The sequence below is a fragment of the Grammomys surdaster genome, unplaced genomic scaffold (genome assembly GCF_004785775.1).
Source record: "Grammomys surdaster isolate TR1022 unplaced genomic scaffold, NIH_TR_1.0 126185, whole genome shotgun sequence".
NCBI lineage: Eukaryota > Metazoa > Chordata > Mammalia > Rodentia > Muridae > Grammomys > Grammomys surdaster.
The window spans coordinates 4,800,056-4,816,623 of record NW_021620991.1 but is presented as its reverse complement, the minus strand read 5'-3'; positions in this window follow the sequence as shown (position 1 = coordinate 4,816,623).

Here is a 16,568-nt window from a genome sequence, read left to right as displayed (position 1 = left end):
TATTCTAAGTAATTTCTGTTTTCTCTGAGTCGTCTTCACAATTGTATCTATTTCTGCTCCTCTGTGGGTCTGAGTCTCCTGTGGTAATCCTGAAGGAGAGGCATGTGGGGGGCATCCAGGAGACAGGAATAGCTTCCCTGTTGCTAGAGTAACCTGGAACCCTGAGGGGAAGGGGAGGCTGGGCGTATGCAAGAGCCTGCCATGGAACAAGTTTCTAGATAGACCTCTCGTCTCACCCTTAGCATGAAAGAGGAACAAAGAAAAGCTAGGCTTTAAATTAAGCATAGCCTTTCCTCTTCAAGGAAGAGACTGGGAACCACATCTCATGGTATACAGCGGGTGTTCAGTTAGTCATATCCCAGGGTATACAGTCAGCACTCCGTACTATGGGTTCTATGCCTATGGTTCTAAACAACCTCAGACGAAAAATATCTGGGAGCAGCAGGGCAGGAGTTATGTCTGCATTGAACATGTGCAGCCTGTCCTGGACACTACCCCCTAAGCAGTAACAGTAGTCAGTCCACACCGTCTTGTTGAAGGGATCTGAGCATGTGGCTGTTGGTATCCAGTCCCCACAGGACACCCAGAGACAATGGACAGTGATGAAATTTTAAACAGATAAATTCAACTGTGACGGGATGTTAGAATAAACTCAACTGCTGAATCCTGACGCTTGAAGCTAAGATTAAATGTGCACTGTGTCTTCTGGGGTTTTTGTTGTTTTGTTTGCATGTTTTGTTTTTGTAGCAATTGAGAAGTCTGCTTTGATAAAACCCAGTGGAAGCATCTGGTCTAAGCCTTTTCTCGGCTACCTCATCCAGGTGACAATCATGGTTATTAGCCAAGCAGCCAGGGAGAAGGGAAGAGAGGCCCCAGCCTCAGGATAACAGTAGTTACAGGAGTCACCGGTGAGTCACCCAGGAAGGAGTGGCACTCTTGACCAGCATTGTAGGTGCAGAGACCTATGTTTGCTTTTGGGCAGTGGGAGAAGGCCTAACAAAGACTGTGCCCCAGAATAGATGGGAGCAAACTCTCTTCTGCAGACCCAGAAGCAGGGTACTCCTGATCATCACTGCCTTGTTCTCCAGACACCCAGCCTAGAAAGGATCTGAGCCCGCCTGACCTCCAAGTTTGTTTCCCTTGCCTCCTCTCCAACCTCACTGCCCTCTCCCCTTCCCCCCACCTCCACCCCCGCACACACTAAGCGCTCAGCTTTGGCCTTATAAGGCTGGACACAACATACAACCGGCTAAGCGGCAAACACCACCGGAATGCATTTCTTTTGTTCTTAGAATCCCATCAGCTCAGTAAATGTTCAGAAGACATTTGAGGCACGGTTTTCCCCGGTTATGCTGACGGTCATTTCCTCACGTCTCATCGGCTTCTGTGTCAGGGTCGAAGTAAATACTGAGTGCTACTCAACCAAGAAAGAATTCTAGAAGCCTAAGAGCCCGAAACTACATCCATAAGCACACACACGGACACATACACGCAGATGATGTTTTGTCTTGGAGTTTTTTGGTTTTTTTTTTTAAGAAGCTAGTTGCTAGAATAAGAGCAGCTTAAAGTTGAAAGAGAAAAAAATGACACTCTAATGACACCCCACTTACACAAGAACTGGCCATCCACCTTGCTAGTCAGAAGTCTGCTTCAGAAAGTCAAAACGGACAGGACAAAGCTCAGGCATTAAAATCTGAGTGACTACCTAGGAAAAACTTCTAACAGAAACAAAACAAGTGGACTCCAAAAGCACAGTGATATAAAGAAAGCCTCGTGCGTCCGTCTCTGGCCTCTGACTTACTGGCTTGAGACCGAGAACACTTCTTAGGCACTCTGTCTGCGTTCACTGAGGAGTGGTTGTTGCAATAGCCTGGAAAGGACGCCTCAGACCTTAGTGAACAGATGCATGGCAAAGCAAAGTAACTTTTGACCTTTTTATCCCTGAAAAAGCTTAGAAAAAAAAATAGCTTTCTTTTTCTCTCTCTCTTTTTTTTTTTTTTTTTTTGAGACAAGGTTTCTCTGTATAGCCCTGGCTGTCCTGGAACTCACTCTGTAGACCAGGCTGGCCTCAAACTCAGAAATCCGCCTGCCTCTGCCTCCCAAGTGCTGGGATTAAAGGCGTGCACCACCACCGCCTGGCCAAAAGTTAGCTTTCTTAAATGACAAGCCAGCACTGCCCAGGGACTACTTCACCAATTTTTTGTTTGGTTGGTTTTTTGGTTTTTCAAGGCAGGGTTTCTCTGTGTAGCCCTGGCTGTCCTGGAACACATTCTGCAGACCAGGCTGGCCTTGAACTCAGAAATCCGCCTGCCTCTGCCTCCCAAGTGCTGGGATTAAAGGCATGTGCCACCACTGCCCGGTTACTTCACCAGTTTTATGTGAATTCTTTTCTTTGGTTTGTTTGTTTTGGGTGTTGGACATGGAACATGTCTGCATGGTACATCCTAAGTACATGTCTAAGAAGAGTACATGTACTCTTCTCCCGAGCTCCCCAGCCCGCAGCACTGACTGCATTCTGAGCTGTCCTTCTCTGACAGAAATGGAATTCTGGCCTGCTTCAGCAAAGATGCCCAAATGTAGAAGTCTATATGAAAGCCTAGCTCTAACTAATATTCATTCTGCTAGGGCCAACATCTGGAATTCAGAACATTCGTAGACAGAATTGTCCCTCTGTAACACACTGTATATTTTAACTTACTCCGTTGTCAGTCTCTCCTTGTTAGAATCAGAAATGGGAAGGTATCGTCTTTGCTGTGTTGGTCAGCGCAGTGTCTCCAGCCTGTACAGCAGACCTTAGCACAAAGTGGGGTCCATACCTAGGTGACAAGGAGAATGTTACACCTGGGGCGAGGTGGTGACACCTCTTTCCAGCCAACATGCTACTGGCCTCTCTCAGAGAGGACTACTGTCCTGGAGTGCCCAGCGGTTCACCATCCAGATGATATTAAGGGGATAGTGAGGGACAGCAGGTGTCAGGAAAGGTGTATGTCCAAACAGCATATTCCAAGGACACTTGTCTGGTCTAGGGGTCAGAGGAGGCCACTGTGAAGATACAGCATTTGAGACCAGTCAGCTGACCAGGGCAAGATAGGGATTTGGAGAGCCAAACTCCGACTCCCCAGGTGACAGAAGCTCAGTAGGGCAGCACCGAGGCTGTCACGTCACAGTGCCAGAAGCTCCTGAAGGTAAGAACATCAAGCTAAGGTCACAGAAGAGCATGACCTCAGAGAAGTCACTGTCCCCACCAGCAGAACAGCACAATTCGATGTCTGTGTATGTCTGCTGGGGTTGGAATCCACACTAAACCCCGCTGTACCTCTGAGCTGTACCACAGCCCTCAGACCAACATTCTTTAGCATTTGGAGAATTGAAGGCAGGCACAGAAGGGAGCAGGTCAGAAGGTCAGAAGATCAGCATGCGTGCGTGCGTGTCTGTGTGTGTGTGTGTGTGTGTGTGTGTATACACGTGCAACGCTTGCACTTGGGCGTCATCTGTGCCTCGGGATTCTTTTCCTCAAACTTTGGTGATTAAGTCATCCAAGCACCTAAACAATGGTGAGAGAGCCCCCCACCCCCACTCCCCGCCACCTCAGGAGGGGCAGAATGGGCTCACACAGCAACTTGTAATTCTGAGCAACTAAGGGGAGAGCTGGGTCTGTTGGGGGGGGGGGGTGTCATCGGACATCTGTGAATGGCCCTCTCCCCGAAACTGCAAATTCCTCATTTAATCTACAGCTCTTGCTCATCCGGCTCCTCTCTCCCTCCTTTCCAACCTGTTCTTTCTCTTATCTACTTCGTTCCTCTCCTGCTTTGCAAGTAGGGAGATGACAATGTGCTTCCCCTCAGGACGCTCCTCCCACAAACACACTCCCTCATCTTGCTTCCTGCCCTTTTTCCAGAGAAGCCGCAGGGGCAGGAGGGACTGAAAGCTGTTCTGTAAAAATGTTACACCTGACTCCGAGAAAAAAAAAATAAGCACAGGCAGAGTCCGTTTCATCTGCCGCCCCACACCTAGGGAAAAACAAAGCAAAAAGAGGGACTCCCGGAAAAAAAGACTCTTTTTTCAAAAGGACTCTTTTTCAAAAAGAAGGTTCCCAGAAAGAAGGACTCTGACATCCACCCAGACAGGACCCAGATGGCTGTCCCTGGGGGACCTCACTGCACCCCAAGTGAACCTCCATGACTGCTCCCCTCTCCCCCAGAAGCCAAACCTTTGTCCCTTTGTTTAGTTCTAGAAAGCATGAGCTGCTTTTGAGCCTTATACTTGTGCATGTATGTACATGTATGTATGTACATGTGTGTATACATGTATGCATGTGAGTATGCATGTATATGCATGTATCCATGTATATGCACACATGCATGTATATATGTGTGTGTGCATGTACATGTGTGTATGCGTGTATATATGTGTGTGCATGTATATATGTGTACTCTGCAAGACTTAGGAACCTAATAAAATGTCTCACTTTGTGTGAGCTAGTCTCATTTCAGTTTATCCCTGAAGTTTGGTTGAGGACTGGCAGGGGGAGGAGACACACCCCAACACCCAGGAACTGGCTCAAGAACAAATTTCAACTCAGGGACATTTCCAGAACAATGCCCAAGTCAATGAAAGGTGCTCCTGCGACATTCCTGGTTAGTTCCATCCACAAGCAACCCACTCTGAGCAAAGTAGAGATTAGGACTGGCCCGGTGGCTTGCATTTCCGGTTTTGAAAAAAAGAGAGGATAAAGGTAGGAAGGAAGCCGGCCACCCACCCCTGTCTTACCTGGGCTGGGACATTGTGTGCCCCTGGAGAGGTGGAGCCTGTGTCATTTTGCTTTTTAAAGTGTTTTTATTTGAGCAATTAGTCACAGGCAATGTGAAACAACTTTGAAGGAAAGCTGGCTACATGACTGAATTCACAACACAGTGGTGTTGGGTGTCGATGTTAGGGAAATCTAGAAACATGAATTTCAAAACATTAAATCGGAGGGAAAAGATTTGACAGTGAACCCAGCAACATCCACCTCAATTTTGCGTTAGCATCAATCTCACAGGAACTGGAAAGGGACTAAAAATATGAGAATAGTAGCCAGGCAAGCGTGAAGGTCTGCAGACGGCGCACCCCGCGCAGTCTCCTGACTGCGGACGGCTGCCTCAGCCACCTCTTTGGTGACTATAATCACACAGGACAATGTAGCTTTGGGGAACCCTGGCACTAGTGTCTGGGATTTGTAAACTCTGCTCAGAAGCCCAGCCTCGCTCTCTACAGCTAGAAAAGCCTCTATTTTCCAAAAGTCACCATTGAGAGTGCAGCCAGATCTAAAGTGTGTTTGCCCCTGAACAAAGGAGCAGCCATTCCCAAAGTCCAGTCCAACCTGAAATACCAGATTTCTAATGAGCCCTGGCCCGGGTCCTGCAGCTCACGCTGCACCTGGCTTAACCCCTTCCTGCCTGCAGGTCCTCAGAGTCCACCTTCAGTGGAAAATTCAGTGTCTAACTGCTGTAGATAACCCTGCACATCATCCGTCTATTCGGGCTGAACACAGTGTATTTGATACCTCTTAAATGACCTGGGTCCCTCTGTTGGTACTGAAGCTCTCACCCATCAGGTAGATGACAATACCAAGGGCTAGAGAGAGGGTCTGATCCAATTGTTGGTAACCCTGTTGTCCTTTTCTTCTTTGTTTTAAAAATGAGTAGTGTGTGTACATGTGTACATGCAACATGTGTGTGTGTCTGTGTGCTTCAACAGGCGTCTGCCTGTATGTTCAAGGGTAGAGGCTACACGTTGATGCCAGGGGTTCTCACCCACTGTTTCCCATCCTGTGTATAGAGTCGAGCCTCTCTCACTCAATCTGGAGATTGCCAATTGGCTACACGAGCTGTCCCCACCCCCACCTGCTGCTGCATCCTCCTGTCTCCATGTACCTGCACTGGGACTGCAGGCCTGCTCCATGGGGGCGTGGGGAGGGGAGATGTTGGAGGGAGAGTAGGATGGGTGGGAGAGATGGTCACGTGGTCCTGAAGATCTGGACTTAGGTCTTTGGGCTTGCACAGCAAGCAGTTCACCCACTGGGCTCTTCCCCAAGCCTACGGCCCTTTTTAAAAGAAGATCCTCAGGTTCTGGAGTTTACAGTCCTGTGGTTTTTCTTAATCACATGTACTCCAAGCAATTAAAACTTACCAGATGGGAGATTTCAAGTATTAAATTCTTCTGATCAAAAAACAGTGGAGTCTGAACAGATTGTTATAAAACTAATTGCTCAGAGACATACAACTAAGAGACCTGTGTGGTTTCATTCTCTCACTGTCCCTCCCCCGCCACCCTCTCTCTCTCCCTCCCTCTTTCTCTCCTTATGAACTTTTTAAAAATAAAAGATTTCAAACAAAACAAGACACTCACAGACAGAAACATGTGGAAAAGAACACAAACCTTGGAGGGAAGTGTAACTCAGTGCAATTGATCTGGCTCTCAAACTAGCAATTAGTATCCAAAGGGTTAATTGTTTCCTTTGATCTGATTGTTTGACTTTGATTGATTTATCCCAAGGAAATAACTCAAGAAAGAGGTTAAAAACCAAGTAGCAGGATCAGGGGCCTGGGTGTCACAAATCCTTGCACCTGTCACCCATTGCGAGGCACTGGCAGGAAAACCCAATCCTTAGACACAGGAAGAAAAGACAATGTCTATAACCTTGATCCAGTAGATTGAGACCTCTGAGAGAAGGCATTGGGGAGGGAAGCAGCACCAGAGAAGGATAACTGGGGAGGTGATGGTGGCAAATATCCCCTAGGCGGGAGGATAGCAGGGGTGGATTGTGAAGAACACGCCAGGCCAAGAGCCTACTGTGAAGGGAAAAGACAGACCTAGGTATAATAATCCCCAAGGCTCGGAAAACCAAGGAAGGCAGGGCTCTGGGTTATTCTGTGGCTGTGCTTCGTCTTGTCTTTCTGTCGCTTTGAGACGTGATGTTGGAAATGTTTGAACAGGCAGACTGTCACGGTAGAGGACCGCTGTCCAGAGAGTCATTGTGGGCGGTGTGGCAAAACCTGGATTAGAGAAAGGGAAGTCTGAGACAGTGCAAGGGCAGAGATGGCGGGTGGAGGAAGCGGCAGATTAAGCCATTTAGTGGCTTGTGTTCAAGGCCTTAAATCACCAATTAGCTATGAGGCTTACAGGCCAGTCGGGTCACAGAGACAACTGTCCTAGGGAAAGGGATTCTGCCACATTCACAGAGGTGTCATAGCAAATCCCTCCTCAGCTGGGAATTGAACTCAGGACTTCTGGAAGAGCAGTCGGTGTGCTCTCAACCACTGAGCCGTCTCTCCAGATCCCCACTTAGGTTCTTTTGTTTTGTTTTTGTTTTTTGAGACAGGGTTTCTCTATGCAGTCCTGGCTGTCCTGGAACTCACTCTGTAGACCAGGCTGGCCTCGAACTCAGAAATCCGCCTGTCTCTGCCTCCCAAGTGCTGGGATTAAAGGCATGCGCCACTACTGCCTGGCCCCACTTAGATTCTTAAGGGGCAAGTTACTCCTTGCTGACCTCTCTCCTCCAGCTGAGAACATCCGGAATGACTTTTAACCGGTAGATCTCCTCAAAGTAATCAAAACAGAAAATCTTTTCCATATTCAAAATACCTGTAGATTTCATGTTTCCTCGCTGGGGTTGGAACCCAGAGCCATGGGCGTGTTAGGTGTGTGCTCTACCACTGAGCCCTTTGCTGTGGAGACAGCATACCCAGTAAGTCTTCCAACTCATGATCCTCCTGCCTCAGCCTCGGTAGTGGCGGGTTCCATGCACAAACCATGAGACCTTGTTTAGATTTGGATTTATAAAGAACCGAAGAAGTCAAACTCAGTTCAGGGAACAACTAGGCGATCTTAGGTTTGAAAACATCACCTTAGTTTTAAAGAGGTTTTTCAAGCACAGATTATATTTTGATGAAACAATTGAAATACCCAAGAGTCTCCACTTTAGCCCCGTAGTTGCCTTACTTTTTCCTTGAAGTATGGAGAAAATCCAGTTAGATTTTACACATAAAACATTGCACTTGGGACTTACTTTCTTAGCTGTGTTTTGACCATAAGTAATTAATTCAGTTTTCAGATTCCATCTAAAGGAAACAATTATAACTCCTCACTGCAGAGGACTGTTTAACATCGGGCCAGGCAGCTCAGCGAGCAGTAAATAGATCTTTACCTTTCCTGAATTGCACTTCGTTCGATTCTAACTCTATAAAAAGTTATAAAAAAAATACCTTTCAACGGCTCATTCGTTTATGAGCTAGCTGACGGATACTTAAGTAATAAAAACCTTTGAAAACTACCAAACTCGCCAAATTAAGGACCCCGAAGGCGGCAGAAGGCAACATCTGAAAAGCTCATACTGGAAGCAGCACCTGAAAAGCTCATACTGGAAGCAGCACGAACAATAGGCCCCAGGGTCTCCAAGACAGGACATGGACCTCCCCCAAAGCTGGCAACAGCCTCCACTCACAGAGTCTGACTTAGTCCGGTTAGATCCAGAGAAGGAGGCTTTGTCTGCCTTCTCCCTGGAGACCCCAAGGTAAAGCTGAAATTGCAATTTTCTAGACAGCCTGGGCTGAGCCAGGCCTGTGTGCCATCTTCTGAAGCAACAGGCAGCCATGTCTAAAGGGAACGCTTACTGGTCAGGGGGAGAGCGGAACAATGAGGAAGGCTGTTCTAGAAGATGACAGAGGTCCCTGACAGATTCTTCTAGATCCAGAGGTGGCCTACTTTAGCAAGAGGCGCTGTTTCTAAGTAATTATGGGGACATGCAAGAGCACACAAGCTTTGAAATCAGGCAGGCCACTCCAGAGATCCTGGCCCAGTTGCTTAACCTCAGATAGCCTATTTCTGCATCTGGGAAATGGTGATATTTATATCTACATTTGGAGGCGGCATAAGGATTAAATGAAATAATATGTGTAACAGTACAAGGCCTGCCCCAAGGCCTGAACAAGCGAACAATGGCTGGCCTAAAATGTCTCCCTGAATTTCTCTGGTTTGCACCTTTAAGAGCTAAGCCATGTGAGGACCCCCTCCCACTTTTAGGCCAACCACATGAGGAAGAGCTGACTCTCTTCTGTACTGCCCAACTGCATTTGAAGTGTGACAAAACACAAAATCCCATGAGTGCCTGGTCCCAGATCCTTTAAATCAAATGAAAAGGACAGATTCCTGCAGGTGGAAAGACCAGAAGGCTTAAAGTAAGTAAGCTTCGTGTGCACAAGGTAGGTGGGGCCCACTGAGAGGCACTCGCCACACGGTGACTTATAGAAAGGACGCATCTGTGGCCATGGCCACTTTTGTTGTCGTTTAGGTTGCTGCCCAGTTTTGTTTTGAGACAGAGTCTTGCTGCATAGCCCAGGCTAGCCTGGATCTCAAGGTGCCTCTCCCTCCACAGACACATGCATGGCACCACATCTGGCTTGCTGTATCTTCTTCTTCACAAATAAACTATAAATACATGCAAAAAGAAAAATTGTTTTCAGCCGGGCAGTGGTGGCGCATGCCTTTAATCCCAGCACTTGGGAGGCAGAGGCAGGCAGATTTCTGAGTTCGAGGCCAGCCTGGTCTACAGAGTGAGTTCCAGGACAGCCAGGGCTATACAGAGAAACCCTGTCTCGAAAAACCAAAAAAAAAAAAAAAAAAAGAAAGAAAGAAAGAAAAGAAAGAAAGAAAGACCAAAAAAAAGAAAAAAGAAAAAATTTTTTTCAAAGAAAACAAAACAAAAAAATGAGGATAAGTATCTAGAGTTTCTTTTTCTTTTTCCCATTTGTTTTGTTTTTAATTTAACGTCTCCCATGAGAGAAAACTGATTCGGTAGCGTTCCTGAAAACAGTTAAAAGAGGAGCTTCCACATGAAAATGTTCCCCGAGTGCCCCTGGCTGTTTTGTCACAGCTGAGGAACTGAATCGGGCAGCTCTCCTTCAAGGCTTGTGTAGACAACACATCTCAGGGCTCTTCCTCATCACACAGCGATGCGAACGGTTGGTCCCGCTGTCTATCACACGCTAATCTGCTCAGGTCTCCGGCCGCAATCCCAGGCAATCGAGTCACCTCCTCTCTCTCTGCTTCAGTTGGGACCAACAATAAAATTGTCCTCAGAGGGTCCTAGAGAGTTCCTTCTCGAGACCTGGAAGAGTCTTAGGATGTGTATGGCTGGTACTCTGCACTTGTCGGCTGCCATGACTGCAATCAGCAATGTTCCCTCTGTTGGGCTCTCTTCTCCTTCAGGGTCAAGCAGAGAGAGGCTTTGAAAAACCCTAGGCCGACAATCATGAACTCAGGTCGTAAGGCCTGAGTGTAAAAGCCCTCATTCTGAGTACCACGAAGGAAATGCTCGCTGCCTGTCTCCTCTGCCCTGTTAGATTTACTCCTATCTTTCATAGACAGGCTCAACATCCCCTCTTGAAGGCAGCTGCATCCGAAGGATGTGTGTTCAATGCAAGAAGTAGAAGCTACCCACAGTAGCACCATCAAGTAGGGGAGTATTGCTATCACCCCCTAAGCCGTCAGGGGACAGTGAACCTGTGGCTGCTGTCATTGTCACCATATCCTAAGGTTGTGGGCATTCTTATTCTTTTGGTAGAACACCTTCAGCGTATGACTTAGGTCCTGTGGTCACCACTTGAGCATATCTTGGAAAGAAAGCATCGGAAAGAGATAGAGCCAAGAAGTGAGGTTGTATCTGAAGCCCCCCCCCGAAGCCACTCCCACTGGCTGTTAGGTGACACCAGAAGGAGCTGCTATAGGTGCAAGGGGGATGCAAAACATGAGTCTTTCTTGTTCATTTTGTGTTTTGTTTTATTTTGCTTTGTAACCTGATCTGGCCTCCAACTCATGAAGAATTGTTATTGGGCAGATAACTGAAAGAGAAGTTGTTCTTGGCCACTCTCCAAGAACAGCTCAGACACTACTCAAAACACTCACTTTCATAGTGACCTAGACTTTGTCTACTGCTTATGTTAAAAAAAAAAAAAGATAATCCAATAATTTTGCATGTACTTTTTTTTTTTTTTTTGGCTGGTTCTGGGAATTGAACCCAGGGCCATGATATACTCAGCAAGGCATCTATCTGCCCTGAGCTATTTTCCACTTCTTACGTTGTCAGTAATTAGGAAAGTTCTCTGTAGGAAGAGAGCTTGGGGAAGGTAGGGTAGGTCCTATGTTTGCCCTGCTCGGATGTCCCCGGCACTCGCAGACCAAGTCCAGTGCACACCTGGTAAATATAGTCAGAAGTAAGGAGTAAATTAAAGATTAAAGATTTACTAAGACACTTGGCAACTTCGGATGGTGACTGCGATGGTGTCCTTGTTTAAACACAGGCTAGAAGGATGCATATGCCCCACTCGGTCAGCAATATGATCAGAATCCGCGGACAGAGCACAGAGAAGCAGTGGGAAAGTACGCTGGGTCAGAACTTGACCTACATAGGAACAGGAATGGAGCCCGAGGGACATGGTCGAGGTCATGGGAATGGAGGAAAGCAAACGGGGAAAGCCTGGGAATACCAACCCTGTTTCGTGCTAACAGGCATGGGAGGTAGAGATAAGAGGAGGCGAGGTAAGGACATATTTGGTTGTGACTGTTTTCCCTGCCTGCTTCCCTCCTCCCCATGAAAAAGGAGATTTTTACAGACCGAGGGAAGCTTGCTAGCTGATAGAGGTTATCTCTGCCCATTCATTCCCAGGACTGCTGGGGCATGCTGTTAGGTCCCAGAGCACACAGGAATCACACAAACCTGCTCTTGAAACAAAACGAGGGGGCCCTTGGTGCTGGCTAGGGTGCTGGGGCACACATCTGCTCCTGCGATAAACCCTGCGAGGTACCAAGACAGACAGTAATAGAGGGAAATGGCATTTAACCACTGCCCAAGAGCACTCTGACAACTGCCAACTCAAAGGCACCGGCAGTGCACACAGCAGCAAGAAGGAAAGGGACAAAGTGGCAAAGACAGGTATATGTGGGCTTATGACGGGCCAGGTGGCCAGTCCACCACAGCAGTGGGTTGAAACAGCCCAGCCCCCACTCACCCACCACACTCTTGCCACAGGCCCTTTGCACATACACCAAGAGATCAGATTCAGATCTCTGTTCCTTATCAGCATGTCAGGGGCCATCCCATCTGAAACAGTCCTTTTATTACCATTCTCATCCTTCCCCTCCACTCCCGTCACCCCTTCCGCATCTAATAGATTTGCTGTGGTCTGTGAAATGTGAGCACGCTACCAGTGAGCGGGAGCTTCATTCAAGACTCAATCTCTGCCCAACCGGAATCAATACCATGGGATGAACACAGAGGTTCCGAGCGTAAGAACGAGACAGAAAGAATCAGGAGAGACTTATCGTAGCAAACCTCCCAGTACCTTCTTTAGACCATCGGGGATGAGTTATGTCACAGTCAGGCCTGGTGGTGCACACCTAAAATCTCAGCTACCTGGGAGGCTAAGACAGAAAGACTGCACACTCACGAGCTGCCTAGGTAATAGAGGGAGTTCAAAGCCAGGTTAGGTAATTTAGCAAAAACCTTGTCTCAAAAGGGATGGGAATGAGGGCACTGTACAATACAGTGGCGAAGTTCGCCCCTAGTAAGCTCTGGGCCCTCGGTTCAATTCCTGATACAAGAAAGAAAAGGGGGGCATCAAATTATTTTAGGCTATGAAAGAAAGTGTGCAACTTTAGAAATGGTACCTGGGGAGGGCACCTTCTGGCCTCGTATGGGCTTTCAAGATTTCTGCTCCAGGAGAAGCTAAGTGGAAGCCAAGGGGGTAAGAATCAGCCACACTGCATATGTGGCCAAGCCAGTTTCCTGTCACTTCAAAAGCTTCTGGAAAATACTTTCAGGACTGGCAAAGTTTGTAATCAATATAGACCCATGACACCCCTGATTTTAGTCACTAAATAAAATGGGCAGCTTACAGCATGTGCCGCTGCAGTTAGATCAAGTCAGTAGCGGGCAAAGCTGGTGTCTACAAGCAGTCAGAAAGCAGGCTGAAAAAGCTACGAGACATTCACAGAATCTCAGTGTTGGTCTACTGAGTAACTGGGAGAAGAAAGAGAAACAAATCTAATTCACCCTCCCGGGAAGTCAGGTCAAAGTTTCCATAACTAAAATAAACTGCAAGATGAAATATTGAAAGCCTGGCATAGGAGTAAAAATAATACTCGAAAGAAATATTGTGGATTACAAGAAAATGGGATGGGGAAGCACACTGACGGCAAACGAATGCTGTGGTGTGTGAGCCAAGGAGACAGGTCAGAGCTGACTTCTGTGATGCTCGGATGAAGGAAGAGCGTGATCAGCCACTGCATGATGAGACTCAGAAGGAGGTTTACACGGCGAGAATTAAAATGTCAGACCCATGAGCTAGAGATGCTGTTATAGGTTGAATTGTGCTTCACAAGAGGACATTGTTCTAATCCCTGTGTATCAGGATGGGGCGCTATTTGGAAATACAGTCACTGTAGCTGCAGCAGGCTGAGATAAAGCATGTTTCCCCTCAATCCAATGATGGGTGTCCTTGCAAAAGGGCCCTGTGAAGGTGGAGGCAGATGCTGGGGTGGTACGACTCAGGTCAAGGAATACCAGGGATAGCTAGGCACAACCAGACACTGGGAAGAGCCAAGAAGGATTCTGCCCAGAACCTCAGAGGGTGCACAGCCTTGGACTGCTTGCCACCAGAAATGAGGAGGCAGATGCCATGGTTGTGAATCACCGTCACCCCCATTTAAAAATGAATGCAGATGCTTATCAGACATCCGAGGTCCATTTTGAGGGGTGTTCGGGACCGAAGGCACACTTAGTGAGATTCGTCATAACACGGGGCTTGGCTATGCAACACAACTCAATCATTTGTTGTCTCGGGGAACCGTGCGAACGGCAGCAGATGCTAACCTTTGAAATAAGGACACTGTCTACATTCTGAGATGCCTAAGTAAGTTGAAAGAGAGCCGGGCTGATCACCCGGCTGTGGGGGAAATATAAGGGAAAAAAAATGCAAGAAACATTCACAGACAGAACCACCCCATTAAGCAACAAGAACCCAGCCATCGATTCATGGGCCAGATAATGTAATAGAACTGCCTAAAATAATGAAAGCCCAGCAGACAGACACACGTGCTGTCAACCACGCGATGATTCTTCAGTCAGCCACAGACACGGAAGCAATGGTGGCTCCATAAAACTATGACGGAGCCGTGAAATTCCTGTGACATCAAAGCCTTCTCATGTCTCAGCACAGCACCTGCCTCGTGTGTTTATGATTAAGTCAACCTTGTAGTAATTTCCAACCCCAATAAGCCCATATAAAAACCACACAATCCAGTTATATTTATAAGCCATGTGCCTAGATTGGACAGCTCTAACACTATACTAACTTATTCCCCAGCTACAAGACTCTTTGCTACTTGCAGTACCTCCCGGCCACGTGGTTCTGCTCTATCTTCCTCCTCCTCTTCCATCCTCTCTCCTTCACTTCTCCTTCTCCCTTTCCTACCCCACTCTCTAAGACCTCCCGCCCCACCTTTCCCCTCCACTGCCCAATCACAGGCTCTAGCCTTTATTGACCAGTCAAAATAGGGAGAATGTTCACATGAGATCACCTGAGTACGTGATCGACTGCTCGTCGGGGGCAGCCCCTCTTGAGGAAGCAGAATTAATGCCAGAATTCAAACAGCATCAGGGCAACCCACAACACAACCTACTATGCTGCCAGTCACATAAAAGCTTGGTGCCTACAATTATGTCCAGGGACTACACTTGCTAATAAGCGCCTATGTACCTGCCTTATCACTCTGCCACACAATGTGTCATTGCCATGGAGCATACTCCTGTTGTACCTTTAAAAACAAGCCACTGTAAAGCAGTATGTGTGTGGCTGGCGTTGGCCCTGGTCAAGAGTCTGCTGCATCTCTCCTTGCTCTGAGAGGCCACAGGCAATGACCTGCTACACCATCCGGGTGTGTATAAGCATGCAACATTGACACTCCTAGCAAGTGTGACTCTGTTAAGTGGCGTGTACATGGTTATCCAGGTCTGTCTCAGCACCTAATCACATCCTTAGATCAAAACCACCATCAAAGCAAAACATGAACGAAGAGTTAAAAAGGCACCCTGACGTAATGAAAACCTCCAGCCTATGAAACATCCCGTCCTCAGGAGGGGAGCAGGTTCAGAGCACATGGGGCCATTTTTAACAGCGATAAAGATACATACAGCGCCCAGTTTGCATGGAATGTATACTTATAATGAGTCTGTATATCATTTCATATGTGTTAGACGCTCTGTCCATCAGGTTCTTGGGCATGAGAAAAGCTTGGTGGCAAATGGGTCTCCCACAGAAGGTCATGCTGGACGTACTCGATTGGACAGGCTTCTGTGCCCCTATTCCAAGCTCAGGTTGTCCTGCTGGAGCAGGCCCATGCTGCTCAGGGAGCACCACTGTAGGAGACTCACTCGGTCCTCCCCTTCCCTTCTCTCCCCCCTCCCCTCTTCTCTCCTTTCTTCTCCTCTCCTCCTGTTTCTTTCTTCTCTTTCTTCTTTAATCAGACTCTTAAGATCCGCTCCCCCCCCCCAGAGTAATCTCTTTGCATCTAAAACCCAAGTTGAAAACTTTACTCCAGCAGCTTCCTCAAATCAAATACTGTGGAGAATCCATCTTTAACAAATGATGGTCCCTGGATTCCGGAGCGTTCCGTGGGTGTTTGGCACTGTTGGGGGTTTCCTTCCTGGTCTGTTTGATGAAATCTCTAGTTATAACCCTGTTAGGTCACCGAGACTCATCGCCAGCCAGACCTCATCTGAGGCATTTATGTGGGTTTTCCCGAATACCCCGCAGCAGCTTAAACCCTGAGTTTGCCAGCTACCAGGGAAATTAAGTGTGGCGTACAGGAAGCAGAAGTGACTAACAGCTGGCGATTGCACAACGTTTTCTCATGGGCATTTTCCATGGCTGGGAAACAAACTCAAGGGCACAGTGGGACACAGTAAAGCGTTCACAGACATCCTGAGATGCAGTGTCTATAGACACATGGAGAAACTTCTGGTTGGGTTCCTGAAAGGACTGAAGGTTTGAGTCATACACTTCTGTGCCTAGGGCTTGTTCAATTATATCTGAGTCGTCATGATTAAATGCAATCAGAATCATGTGTTAACAAAGGTCGATCTTTAGACGTTCTATAGGTACACAATTGCCTTTTATTCATTAAAAAAAAAGTAATGAATTCCTAATCATCTGAAATTTAAAAAATCATCAAAAGAAACCCATCTGGACCTTACTCTGCAAAGTTAACATTCTACAAACATTTCAGACTGTGGTATTCTCAGGAAAACACACTATCTATAAAATGAACGCCAACTGGTTGTCCAGGTCTAGTGTGTGGGTTAGCTTCCCTACTCTGAGACTAGATAAATGAATGAATGAATGAATGAATGAATGAATGAATGATGTGGTCCATTGACTGCATCTTTTGATCATCACCTCCCAACGGCACAATGGACTGGGGACCAGCTCACCGATGCATGGGCCATCAGAGGATAGATACCTCCAGTTCAA